General features: G+C 41.3%; 2 long non-coding RNA genes across 2 annotated transcripts in view; both read right to left on the bottom strand.

The window, feature by feature from the left end:
• Positions 1-1,259: 1,259 nt before the first annotated feature.
• LOC129144533 (uncharacterized) lies at positions 1,260-8,096 on the bottom strand. The gene is made up of 3 exons (XR_008548954.2): positions 7,900-8,096; positions 2,603-2,798; positions 1,260-2,481 (listed from the first exon to the last, which is right to left on the bottom strand). It is a non-coding gene; the product is annotated as an uncharacterized LOC129144533 (long non-coding RNA).
• Positions 8,097-11,723: 3,627 nt separating this feature from the next.
• The window catches only part of LOC129144532 (uncharacterized), a 43,603-nt gene continuing 40,958 nt past the window's right edge, over positions 11,724-14,368 (bottom strand). The window contains exon 5 of the long non-coding RNA XR_010158820.1: positions 11,724-14,259. This is a non-coding gene — a long non-coding RNA (uncharacterized LOC129144532). The remainder of the gene's footprint in view (positions 14,260-14,368) is intronic.

Raw genomic sequence — 14,368 nt, 5'->3', positions numbered from 1 at the left:
CTTTTCTAAAAATATGTACTCATGCTCATTACCTATAGTAATGCCTTTTGCCTAAGGTCTGCTTCATCTGCTATTATACCAGCCCTCTTTGGTTATTTGCTTGTGTGACGAAGTTGTTCCTAAAATTTGTTCTCTGCGTCTTCTGTGATAACAGAATCTCCCTCCAATTTTTAGCTGGAGACTTGACCTCCTGGAGTAAAGATTACATTTCTTAGCTTCCTTTGCAGCTAGATGTGGCCATACGACTAATGTCTGGTCAGTGAGATGAAAATAGATGGGTTAACAGCTTCTGAGGACCTTCCTTAAAATGCAGTGCAGGATATGCCATTTCTTCTTCTTCCTCCTTCCTTCCCTCATTATCCCGGACTGTCCAGGTGCTGCCATCTTGGACCTTGAGGTCAAGGGCTCCCAAGGTAGAGTCATAGAATAGAAAGAGTCTGGGTCCTTGATACAAGGCAGTATCATGGACACTGACCTACAACAGAGAAAAAGTACATTCTATCTTGTTTAAGCCTCTGTCGTTTGGAGTTTTCTGTCACTTGTAGTGAAATCTAGTCCCACTGAATACATCTGTTATATCCTTTTACTTTCTTTTACTATGAAGTTTCCATATCCTTATATTTTATGGATATTAATTATGAACATAATTCGGCTGAAGTTTTTTTTCCTGTTACTGCAGTGAATTCTCTTTTATTTTGAATCAGATCTGATGGCCTTAGTCTTTTAACTAGAAAACCTAGTCCATTTCCATTGAGTGTGATTATTAATATATTGGGATTCATTAAGTTACTCTATCTTATTTTATCATTTCTATTTGTTCCATTTCTATACTTTGTCTTTCCTCTTTTCGGATTTAGTTTTCCCCTTCCTTCCATTTTTTCCCCCTCTGCTAGTTTGAACAATCTTTTTTATTCTTTTATGGTTTAACTGATAAATTTTATTATGCCTATTTAATTAACATCTAAACAGTGTCACTGAGAACGCTGCAAATTCTGTGTGAAATTCTGAATTTGTCGATCCTGATAATGTTGGAGGATTCTTCCATGAAGGCATATTATAATATCCTCTTCCTTCATGGGGGAATGGCACAGGTTCTGGCCCATTGATAAAAACACTAAGCTTCACAGCTGGGCATTTATCCCAGAGTCAGCCCTGAGTTTCTCAACCTTGTCAAGGTAAAGAGCCTGTTGATCACTGTTCCCCTGGTGACCCCCATGTTTTGGAAGAAATGTAACATAGAATAAGAATTTTTATGCATGTGTTTATTTATGTCATGCCTGTGTCCATTGAGGCTTTTAGGACCACTTACAGGTATACAAACCTTACAGTAAGACAAAATAAAATAGTTGAATTTGAGGACAGAAATTGAGGAAAGGAAATTGCATTTATTAAGTAATTAATTACCACCCCTATTTTTATTAATCAAAGACATGGAACTGCCAGTTGGAACTTCTGATTAGCACAAGATAAGAAGCTTTGGCCCAGGGCATATGAAATTCCACCAGAACCCTGAGACATAGGCAGTTTCTTTGTCCTGCTTGCCTTATGCAGGTTCCATCCCACTTTTGGAAATGTGACGAGTCATCTCAGGGGCCTGTCCTTACTGTCACAAACTGTCAGGGGGCGGGGAACCTCCTGTAGGAATCCGTATTCTGATTTCCACTTGAAAGCTGGAAAAGATCATCCTTCTCTCACAGCCCCCACACTGCACAGGCCAATCTCCTCAGGCCTCCTTCTCCCTTCCTAGTGAACCCTTTCTTCTGCTCAGGTCTCAGCCTAGATATTATTATATTATTACCTCCTCTTGGAAGCCTTCCTTGACCAGCCTCCCAAACTTGAGTAGACAGTTGTACAGTGGGCTGCCATCCCACCCTGCCTGGGCTTGTCATTGTGTTGGAAGTCACCCATTTCCTTATCTCCACTTGATTCTTACCCCCCGTAAAGGTGGGCTCTGTGCCTGGATTTTTCATGGTTGTATCCCCAGTGTCCAGTGCAGTAACTGGCATAGAGGGGAGTGAACAATGTGATTACTAGGTGAATAGATAGATTGATAGGTGAATGAATTAACGAAGCTAAAGCCACTATAACTGAGGTACAGGGGATGCACTCAAGATACCTAGAGAAGGATTTTGTTATTTGCCACCAGAAAAGTTGTGACCAATACAGGCACTGATGTTCCAGGTGGATTCAGATGCCATCACAAAATTTTCTCCACTGATCAAAGACCCAGCCACAGAATGCACAAAACAGCTCTCAAGATCTCTGCATGCAATATCAGCACCCATGGGTCCTTGTGGCCATTTCTCAGTCCTGCCCATGAGCCACCATCATCTCTGCCTCATCTTCTGCGAGAGCCTCCCACCTGGTTGTCTCATGAGCTCCTCAACCCATTCTTCATACTGCAGCCAAAGCCATCTTTTCGGAATGTAAACCTGATGGTGCCACTCCTCTCTGATGAAATCATTCAGGGGCTTCCCATTTCTGTGAAAGACCAAAATCCTAATTTTTTTTTGACCTTTACTCACAATAAGAAATACAGTTTATATTGAAACTCAGTACACTTAATGTATATTCTATAAAAGTGTCACAAGACAATACTTACCCTTTATTAACAAATACTTGCATGGCAGTTACTGATTGCAGATACTGTTCTTGGTATGCTGCGAATAGCAACTCAAAACTTCTCCAAACTGAAGACAAAGCTTTGGTGGGTAGGTTGTAAGATGACCTCCAACGGTCCTTGCCTTCTGGCATTCATGGCCTCATCCTCGTGTAATACCTTTAGTGTGGGATCTCTTCTAAAAAACAGAATATGACAGAATTGATTGAATGTTACTTTGGAGATTAGAAAGTCTGTGGATTCTGTCTTGGGTTCTCTCTCTGTCTCTCATCACTTGCCCTAGTGGAAGCAAGCTGCCATGTTGTGGGCAACCCTGTGGAGACGCCATGTGGTGTGGTGGACCCTGAAGCCCTGAGTGCAACAGCCTGCAAGGAGCTGAGGCCCGCCAGCAACTATGTAAGTGAGCGTGGAGGTAAAACTTTTGGCAGTAGTTGAGCCTTATAAGGTGACTGCTGTCGTCGCCAACTGTAGCCCTTGAGAGTACTTCACGGAGACCTGGAGCCAGAGGCACTCAACTACGTCACTCCTGGTCCCCTGTCCCATGGAAAATGTGATATAATACATGTTTATTGTTTTCAGTAGCCAAGTTTGGGGTAATTTTTTATACAGCAATAGACTACACTCTAGTGTAGCAATAGACTACACTCGAGTGGCACCTCCAAGGTGCCAAGCTCTGTGCTAAGCACATTCATTCAGCTGAATCCTCATAGCCCTGCAAGGTGGGTAGCATTATGTCCACTGTACAGACAAAGGAAATGCACTATACCGGGAGTGACGCCAGTATGTAACTCACTCTCTCCTCTCCTCCAACGCTGTTTCCTTTGATCGTGGTTGCAGGAAAGTCAGGAACACTGACTCTATTTAAAGTTAAGATGACTGACCCACGCTTCTCTCCCATCAGAGCTTCTCCCTGCCCATCTGCTAGTTGCTCTCAGGTACTAGACAGCCATCAACAATTCCTGCTGGGCGTCCTCAATAGCAAATATTGCCACCATCCTCAGTGTGCAGGTCAAGCCACAGCTGGTCAGTCTCCATGCACCAAGGGTCAGCTTTCCACACTCTTAAGCCCATCACCTAGAGAGAAAGCCCTGGGCCCAAAATCCTCCGTGGAGCACATCATCCCCAGGTTGGCATCGGGGTCATAATGCCTGTGAGGTCAGGGACCTCAACAACGAATGCTTCTGGTCTTCCTCAAATCCAGTCCAAACACAGGTTTAATTTTTCAGTGTTTGAAAGCCTGCATCCTTAACTAAAGCAGAAAATAGCCAAGCAAAAGGCCCACTAAGAGGTTTGGGTTTTTTGGTTTTTGTTTTTAGTTGTTTTTTTTTTTTTTTTTTTTGGCAAAAAGATTTCTTTATCAGAGATTATTTAGAAGAAAATACAGGATAATTAAGTCACACTGGGTTGCAAGTCACAAAGCAGAATATATTTCATTTCCAATAGGTTTTTTAATGTCATAATTAGTATTTATTTATTTATTTATTTTACTTTAAGTTCCAGGATACATGTGCAGAACGTGCAGGTTTGTTACATAGGTATACACGTGCCATGGTAGTTTGCTGTACCTATTGATCCATCCTCTAGTTTTCCTCCCCTCACCCCCAACTCCCCAGCAGGCCCTGGTGTGTGATGTTCCCCTTCTTGTGTTCATGTGTTCTCATTGCTCAACTCCCACTTATGAATGAGAAAATGCAGTGTTTGGTTTTCTGTTCCTGTGTTAGTTTGCTGAGGATGATAGCTTCCAGCTTCATCCATGTCCCTGCAAAGGACATGATCTCATTCCTTTTTATGGCTGTGTAGTATTCCATGGTGTATACTTACCACATTTTCTTTATCCAGTCTATCTTCAATGGGCATTTGGGTTGGTTTCATGACTTTGCTGTTGCAAACAGTGCTGCAATAAACACAAGTGTCCATGTGCCTTTATAGTAGAAAGATTTATATTCCTTTGGGTATATACCCAGTAATGGGATTGCTGGGCTAAATGGTATTTCTGGTTCTAGATCCTTGAGGAATCACCATACTGTCTTCCACAATGCTTGAACTAATTTACATTCCTACCAACAGGAACTAATTTACATTACTACCAAAGCATTCCTATTTCTCCAAAGCCTCACCAGCATCTATTGTTTCTTGACTTTTTAATAATTGCCATTCTGACTGACGTGAAATGGTATCTCATTGTGGTTTTGATTTGCATTTCTCTAATGGTCAGTGATGTTGAGCTTTTTTTCATGTTTTTTGGCTGCATAAATGTCTTCTTTTGAGAAGTGTCTGTCCATATCCTTTGCCCACTTTTTGATGGTTTTTTTTTTCTTGTAAATTTGTTTAACTTCCTTGCATACTCTGGATGTTAGACCTTTTTCAGATGAGTAGATTGCAAAAAATTCCTCCCTAACTCATTTTATGAAGCCAGCATCATCCTGTTACCAAAACTGGGAAGAGACAAAACAAAAAAAAGAAAACTTCAGGCCAGTATCACTGAAGAACATCGAGGTGAACATCCTCAATAAAATACTGGCAAACTGAATCCAGCAGCACATCAAAAAACTTATCCACTGCAATCAAGTTGGCTTCATCCCTTGGATGCAAGGTTGGTTCAACATATGCAAATCAATAAATGTAATCCATTACATAAAGAGTTTTAAAATGTGTTTCCTTGGCTTCCTATTAAATTCTTTTTCAGGTACATCTTATCATTGACATTTTGGCTTTTAAAATTAGCTATATGGGTCCAATATATGTCCCACTAACATTTGAGCTGAATTGGACTCAGAGCTGGGTAATGGAGAAGCACTGAGTCTGTGAAATCTTTCATCCTCAGTTTCTTGGACAGCTCCTCAGAACTTTAGGGCTGGTCTCCAACAGTTCCCTAATGCATACAGATTTTTTTTCTAAATAGGGAAATACAATTTTCTTTTACTAAATGCTAAAAGGGTACAATCCCTATGATTTTGCTCATGTTTGAAGTCTGTGTGGTGACACCTTGCAAGATTAATAATCTTCTGAAATAATTAGCAAATTAGCTATTTCCTTTTGTCTTTCTATTGAGGTTTAAAAAAGGTTCAACCTGATGAAATTTCTTATTCCAGTGTAGGAAGGTGTGTGCTTGCCAATAGCACCCTCTTACTGCACCAGTGCTTCTTAGGTTTTGGTGTGCTTTCTCTTCAGCTGGGGAACAGACTGAAACACACTTCTATAGATCCAGGAGGTTTAGAGAAGGGTTCAGGTATCTATTTTTTAATCAAATCCCCAGAAGATTATAATGTACCCCATTTAAGAACCAGGACATCTTCTTCTCAAATTACCCATGCCTTCCTCCTCGGTGAGGTAAGGAGGGGCAGGAGGACCAGGGGCTGGCACACCAGGTGGGCTCTCCAGGGCTAGGCGGGTGGGTGATGATCATCCATGCCTACAGGGGGCGCTATACTAGAGGAGGGGGCAGAACAGCAAGTTGAGTCTGCAGCTCAAGTTCATCAAACTGAAAAGAAACTGCCCAACATATTGTCAACACCAAAGAGCCCATGACTGGAAAGCCAGGAACCCAACAGGAAGCTGAAAAGCAAATGCAGAGGAAGGGCCAGGGCCATTGGGAAGATCAATATTGTCTTTACTTGCAGATGGAGGTTGGAGCACGGGCGGGGAAGTTGCACCTTAAGCACCAGCATTGTCTAACAATTGGAACAGATGCAATGAATCTGCAGTTTTGCCAGTGATATTCCAGGAACGTTTGACTGAGAGAGAGGTCTTTGGCATATTAGATAAAGGTCTAATATCCACACCTGGCTGTGGAAACATAACCACTAGATGTGCCATTAGGCTGGCCAGCTCCTAAAGAGATAAGTGCCGTGTGGTGGCAAGACCTCAGAGCCAGAAAACAGAAGACCGAAGTTGGAATCCTGACTCTGCCATCACCACTGTGTGACTTGGACAGATCAAAGTCATCTGGAAAAAGTAGTCTTCTCGAGATGCCATTTCCTCAAGTATAGATGGGAATAGTGCCTACTTCACAGGTTTGTTGTGAGAATGAGGAAAATGACTAACACTACGTTGGCATTTGGTCACTTTCGTTAAGCTTGAGAATAGAGTTTTTGTGCTTTTATTTTTTTTATCTTTGAGATCCATACAGCAGAGTGCTTTACACATGGTGAGTACTCAAAAAATATCTGTCGAATGAACAGATTCCTAAAAATAATAAAAACAATGTAGTCCAAGTGATGTGATCCATTGATAGATAAACCAGAGGCTTACTCTGTCTGAAACTTAGCCATGCTTAGCCCTGGTGAGATTTTCAAAGCAAATGGAAAAGTAAGGGTGATGAGGGCATAAAGACTATTTAATGAACAAATGAATGAATAAATAAATACATGAATGAATAATTGGGACTAAACTAGTGCATGGCTATTTGAGCACAAGATACTAAATATCCACATGAAAAATGGTGCCAAGTATTTGATATGTGCTATTAAAAATTCAAGTATTTTAGTTATGTTCAAATGCATATCTGGATATCTGGGTTAGGTAAGCCAAATAACTGATAATTGACTGCATTTTTCGCTTTTAATTGAGTCTGTTGGAGGGTCATGCAGACTGAGCCACTCTTGAAAGCACAACGGAAGGGAAATGCAAGGGGAAGCCACGCCCTTAGGTGGCCCTGGACTCATGAGCCCAGGTTGCCAACAGAACTTCAAAGTCACAGTAGCCATTGCAGATTCACAGAGAAGGAATTACTTTTTGATTCCATCATAATAAAATAGGGTTCGAAGTTTTCCAAGACCTTTATCTCATAGTTTTTCATTAATGAGAATTGCATTATCTCTTAGGTTAAGTATATAATCTTCTCCGAGCTATAAAGTCCAGCTGGCAGCCAGTTATGTTTGAATCTGTTCAATGAAATTTCCTAATAAAATAACTGATCAATAAATATTTGTATTGTATATGCTCTGCACTAACACGTGGTGACATAAATGCCTAGTGAGAGGTGCGTGTATGTTTATGTACATTAAACTGACAGGTTTATAAACTATCAGTTTTCAATATTTTCTGAACCTTTGAAGGAAAATCCCTTGTTCAGCTTAGGTTTCTGTTATTCAAATTTACATCCAGATTTTAGTTGCCAAATGTAAGTTAGTTACCTACCACTAAGCATTTTACAGGCAGATTTTATGGAGTTGCACTAAACTGAGCATTGCAAATCTATGGTTTGCCAATTTCCTGCTTTTTTATAATATAGTAACTGCAGAATAGTAAAATAAAAGAGGCAAGAATTTCTCACTCACCTCAATCCGTGGACTGAATGCAGCAATTCAATAAGTGCAAGAGTTCTACAAGCGTCTCGACTCAGTCTTAACATTTCTCCCCACACTATGCTACTTTTGTGCAATGTTTTTCTCTAACCCCAGGAAGGGAGGATTAAGTAAATAATGAATAAGCATGTCTCATTGAAGCGATTTTGACATTTCATCTAAGTTTACATGTTAATTAAGATAAGATTGTTCTAGTCCCCCAAAAGGATTTTCTGTTTTCCTTTGAGCAACTAGACTGAAATATAGTATAAAAGTGTATGAACACTCTCTTAAATGCACAGATTTAACCCTGCTGTTTTGCTCCTAATCATTATTAATTGCCTCCAGTGGTGGACATTAATTTCCCTATTGCAGCAACATGCATCTTGAGCTTGGGCATATCCTAATACATCAAATGGGACAGGTGATATAATTCAGCTGGTCACAGCTGGAAAGGAGACAGCCACCCACATGCAGGCAGTCTGTCAACCTTAGTTACACTGCAGACACCACCACAGCCTCTGAAACAACATTGTACATTTATCTCTGGGGATAACTTTACAAGAAGTATGGCTGCTTGGTTCATCCTATTTAATCTGTTATTGTCTTAGTAGCTACAAGAACGAAACAGTGGAAACTCAAAATTCTGAATTTGTTTGAAGCCATTGAAGAGGCAAAAAGTGGAGACATATGGTTGGGCTCATGGTGCAGATAAACTGATAAGTACTGGGTTCAGAGTGGATTGTATTTTAATATAGATGTCACTGAAAGATTTAGAGTGAGCTGCTGATAATGTTAGCTGGGATGTGACTTCAGGGTCCTGCCTTGTTCTGTGGGTGTTTAGGTAGATCCTTGACAAGTTGCCCAGAGTGCCTCATGTTTACATATGGCTCTGGCTCTTGGGAACAAAGTTATTAGCTTTGTTTTCCTTGGAAATTAGTGCAATGCTGCTTAGTAGTGATACAGAAAACAGAGGTAGGATGGTGTTAGCATCCTTGATTGCATGGTTGAGAAAAGTGAGACGTTGATGGGGTTGTGTCAGGTTAGGAGTCAACCTCAAAGCTATGACTTGAACTCAATTCCTTCATCTTGGCCTCTGGGCCTGGCTCTACCTTGCAGAGGTACTTCCACTTCCTCTACAGGACTGGTTCTAGGTTAGGAAAATTCATATCAAAACCACAGTGAGATATCACCTCACACCCATTAGGATGACTATGACCCAAAAACCAAAAAATTGCTAGTGTCAGCAAGGATGTGGGGAAATTGGAGCCCTTGAGCACTGTTGGTGGGAATGTAAAATGGTGTAGCTATTATGGAAAACAGTGGGTGGTTACTCAGAAATTAAAAATTAAAATTACTTTAAATTCATTTACCAAATGATTCTATAGATTCTATGATTCTATTACCATATGATTCAGCAATTTCACTTCATGAGTATGCATCCAAAAGAATTGAAACCAGGGTCTCAAGGAGATATTTGTACACACACATGTTCATACCAGCACTCTTCACTGTAACCAAAAGGTGGAAGCCCAACCCAAATCCATCGATGGATGAATGAATAAACAAAATGTGGTATCTCCATTTAATATGGTTTCGCTGTGTCCCCACTCAAATCTCATCTTGAATTGTAGCTACCATAATTCTCAAGTGTCATGGGAGGGACCTGGTGGGAGGTAATTGAATCATGGGAGCAGGTCTTTCCCATACTGGTCTCATAATAGTAAATAAGTCTCACAAAATCTGATGGTTTTATAAAGGGGAGATCCCCTGCACACGCTCTCTTGCCTGCTGCCATGTAAGACGTGACTTTGCTCCTCATTTGCCTTCTGCCACGATGGTGAGGCCTCTGGAACTGTGAGTCCATTTAACCTCTTTCCTTTATAAATTACCCAGTCTTGGGTATGTCTTTATTAGCAGCATGAGAATGGACTAATATGCCATTCAATGGAATATATTCAGCCTTAAAAAGGAAAGAAATTCTGAGACATGCTTCAACATGAATGAAACTTGAGGACATTATGCTAAGTGAAATAAGCTAGACAAGAAAGACAAATACAGTATGATTCCACTTATATGAGGTATCTAGAGTAATCGAACTCATTAAAAACAGAAAGCAGAGTGGTGGTTGCCAGAAACGAGGGGAATGGGAATAGGGAGTTGTTTAATGGGTACTATTCAGAGTTTTAGTTTTGCAAGATGATATGTTTTGGAGATTGGTTGCACCAGAATGTGAATATACAATGCTACTGAACTGTATACTCAAAAATGGTCAAGATAGTACATTTTATGTTATGTTTATTTTATCACAATTAAAACATTCAAGCAAACATCAAAAACCCTCATTCTAGGGGGTGGCTGTGCTCATCTCCCCTGAGTGTGTCTGTGGCCTCCCTTGGCTGCTGGTCACCCTGACAAACAGAGTAATGTCACCACCTCCCCTACTTTGCCCAGTGAGTGAGATTACCATCCTCTCTGTCAATCTAAAAGCACTCTGTGCCTGATAATGCTGGTCTGTGCTTTTCCCAGGACTCAGAGATCCAGTATCCTCAGGTCAGGTCATTGTCCACCCAGGTGACCCCACTCACAGCTCATGGTATCTCACTTGTGGCTTCTACAGGGCCTTCTCCCCACACCGTGGGCCTACTTCGGCTCTACACACAGAGGAGCACAGCTGAAAGGGCAGCGCAGTCCACAGACCACAACACAGGGGCCACCTCCTGCAGAGGACCTTCCAGATGCCAGCAGAAGCCTGGCTAAGAAGCACATATCAAAATATGTACCCATCAGTATAGAAAGATACTTGGAATATAAATGGTAAAACCGTATTATAAAACCACATGTGTAATATATAATTTTAATTAAAAAAATAGATTGATAAATAGAAAAGTCTAATGGATTATCTCACACAATGTTCAGTGAATGGTAGAATTATGGGTGATATTTTCTTAATTTTTTCTTCATGCACCTATATTTGTACTTTTTTTGCTCTAATTATATATATTAAAATTCTGTTTAGAAGTTAGTTTGTCATAGTAACAACATTTTAAAAAATAGCCTAAAGTGGCTGGGCGCGGTGGCTTACGCCTGTAATCCCAGCACTTTGGGAGGCTGAGTTGGGCGGATCTTTTGAGGCCAGGAGTTCGAGGTCAGCCTGGCCAACATGGTGAAACCTTGTCTCTACTAAAAATACAAAAAATTAGCTGGGCATGGTGGTGCGTGCCTTAATCCCAGCTACTAGGGAAGCTGAGGCAGGAGAATTGCTTGAACCCGGGAGGCAGAGGTTGCAGTGAGCTGAGATCACGCCACTGCACTCCAGGCGGTGTGACAGAGCCAGACTCTGTCTCAAAAATTAAAAAAAAAAAAAAAAGCCTGAAGCCCATAGGTGTCTTGCCAGAGAACACAGAAAGAGGCAGTTGGAAAAACCAGGGGTGCCAGGTCAGTTGCTCTTGCAGACAGGTACTCAAGTGCTCCACTTCTGCTTCAACTTCATGGACACAGACAACAAACCAGGCAGGGATTGCTGGACCTTCTACACCAAAGCATTCTTGGGATTTTCCTTACCACCCGCCACCCCCCCCCCCGCCCACCACTTCCACTCTCCAAATTCTGCCCATCCATTAGAAGATAGCTCAAATAAAACCTCCCCCTAGTGAGGTGCAATCCCTCACGGCATTTTCTTTCATGTCCCTTTTTGCAGTTATTACATCCTGCCTCGTACTATAGTTACATGTGGACTTGCCTTCTCTTTCTTATTAGATTATAAGCTTATTGAGGGCAGACTCCACATCTGATGCATTTGTATGTCCCCAGCACAGTGTCTGCCTCACAGCGAGCTCCGGTTGGATAGCTGCTGAATGAGTGAGTCAGTGAGTGAGTGAGTGAATGAATGAATAAATGACACGATTGCTGAACTCTCCATGAGCAAAGCAACAAAGCAAGTCAGACAGGGCAGATTTTTTTCATCATTTCTGGGTTGGTTTGTATTTTATCCAAAACATCAATTCTTACGTTCAGAACTTCTTTTTCATCATCCCAGTTTTTATTCCTTGAGCTTAGTAAGAATTATAATAAGAACAAGTATAATGTTTGTAACTGTCATCTATCTCAGTTCATATTTTAAATAATATGGATCTATTTTCACCTCAGGAAAGGCAGATTTATATTACTTACATTTACTTTAACATGGAGCTCAGACATTTTATACCAAGAGTGAAGCAAACTGCCACACAGTATCAGATTTTAATAAGACAAATCCCACACTTGCGGTGACCCTGCTTCCTTCCTTGCTTTTCTCTCCCCTGCTTTTCCAGAGGAGACTCTTGCAGGATCCAGGCCCTGGCGTTGTTCTCTTCCAAGTCCTCCACTGCAGCTGCATATCTCTCTCTCATTCTGCTTTTTCTCGGAAGAATCTTAGCTCCCCTGCAAAGCTGGCATCACATGTCTTTGAGCTTGAACTCAAAGGGCTGGCTTAGCTTCAGCACTAGGCCCTCCCTGCAAGGTTTGCTGTCCCTTACCTGCCTGCCAGTTCTGTTCGGCCTGTTTTCCACTACAGAGGAGGTGAGATTCACAGCCAGGCGGGCAATGAAGGGCTTCAGATGGCAGATAGACCACGTCCTGCCAGCGTTGCCTCAAACCTGGAGCTCCTCTGGGGTTGCTGTCAGGGACTCAGGCGTGACATTTTTGTTATCTAGGCAGAAAGTGTGTTTGGGTTAAACTGCCAGGGCCATCATGTCACTGAGTTCTCTGCCGAGCCCCAGACAGGCATTCCCTATCAGTGATAGCTACAGCAGGCTGGGATCAGCTGCCTTGGCCCCCTGGGCAGCCTGCTTTCTGCTAGCCGTAGTGTTTACAGGGCATCTCGGGCAGCTGCCAGGGCTGGAATCAACATTCTCCCTGAGCTTGCAAGGAACAAAGACTGCTACTAAAGATGCACTTGAAGGGAAAAGCATGACAAAATGTCCTGTGACTTCAGAGATGCCTTTTGCAGCATCGTACAGTCATGCTGTTCATTAAAAGAGTTAAACTTGGAAACTAGACTTTGATGCAATATGTTGTTTCCATTCTTGGAAATACGTTCACGAGGAGCTAATAAATAATCCATGAATGCTAATCTTTTTAAGTCATTTCAAAGGCATGAAGTCAGCCTAGATAATTGTAAATGCAACGGCTCAACCTCTACTCCATTAAAATGTAAAGGTGAGAACTGATTACAGACACTCAACTGCTTTTGATAGAAGTCTTAAATTCAAATGCCACATCATTTGTTTTTAGCAAATGGAGTAATTACAATAATATTTTCTTCATTTCTAAGGTCAGATCTCTTAAATCCTATATGCTTGTGCCCGATTTAACTACAACCGGAATCATTTTCCTTGCGTTCATTAATTAAATGTGTATGTTGCTTAAAGGTAACATCCACTCTTATTTTCTCTGAAGGAGAAATAAATAAATATTCCAAGTTGTCTAGCAACGAGGTTAGAGGGGCGAGTTGTAACATTATTTCATTTCAGATATTATTAATAAAACTGAAATTAACCTTATTTCCCACTCTAGTAACTGTTCTTGCTGAGAAAAGGTAGTTTTGTTTAAAGCAAAGGTGTTTTCCTACTGCTGTAGCTTGTCAAGTATACTGTGATTTAAATTTTAAAAAATTAAGAAATAATTCACTTGACGATAAAGTCAACGCCTTTTAATATTCTTGCAGCATCACTGCCCAAAGTAGATTTTGTAAATATTTACCTCTTGTGGGAATTGTGGTATATTGACCAATATATATTTTTCCAGGATTTTGGTAAATATCTGAGAAGTTTCTTATAGGAGAAAACTATATACAAGGTTTTATTGTTTCAAGTGCACCTGGATTCTAACTAAGACCCAAAAAAGGAACTGATCACTTCTTACTATAAATTAAAAGGTTTCCTTTGCCCCCTACCTCCCGGCTGTCAGGTAATTAAGCTCCGGATGTTGGTCACCGTGCAGAAGTAAAGTGAGGATGCCGGAAGCAGTCAATCCATTTGTTTAGGACAGGCAAGTCTGGTTATAGCTGGACCCAGAACCCTCCAGATGCAGCAGTCTTCTGCGCTGTCAAAATATTTAACTTTCCTGCAAACATGCGGCTGTCAGTCTACTTGCAGGAATCTACCAAAACCAAAGGATTAAGTGTGATTCAACAAAGCAATGAACACTGGCCAGATATGAGCCATGGGCTCAACTTGTCCAGTCCCTGGGCAGGGTTCTAACCAGAGGTGCCAATCTAGGGAGTGCCTTCCAAAATATCTATCTGCAGAGGTTCTGATTCCCGGGTCCGACAGCACCCCGATGTCTGTCATCTGCTGATTCTGGTATGCCATCCTAGGGAAGAAGCACTCATGCTTTATTTTTCATCTGCTTATGTTTTAGAAAGAAAGCATAGGGGTGAGGGTAGGCTGGAGGATCAACCTGGAAACATTTAATACAGGCT

Source organism: Pan troglodytes, chromosome 6, assembly GCF_028858775.2.
Source record: "Pan troglodytes isolate AG18354 chromosome 6, NHGRI_mPanTro3-v2.0_pri, whole genome shotgun sequence".
In the NCBI taxonomy this organism is placed as follows: Eukaryota; Metazoa; Chordata; class Mammalia; order Primates; family Hominidae; genus Pan; species Pan troglodytes.
Note: the sequence above shows the minus strand (reverse complement) of the source record. Positions and strands in the feature narration are given on the sequence as shown.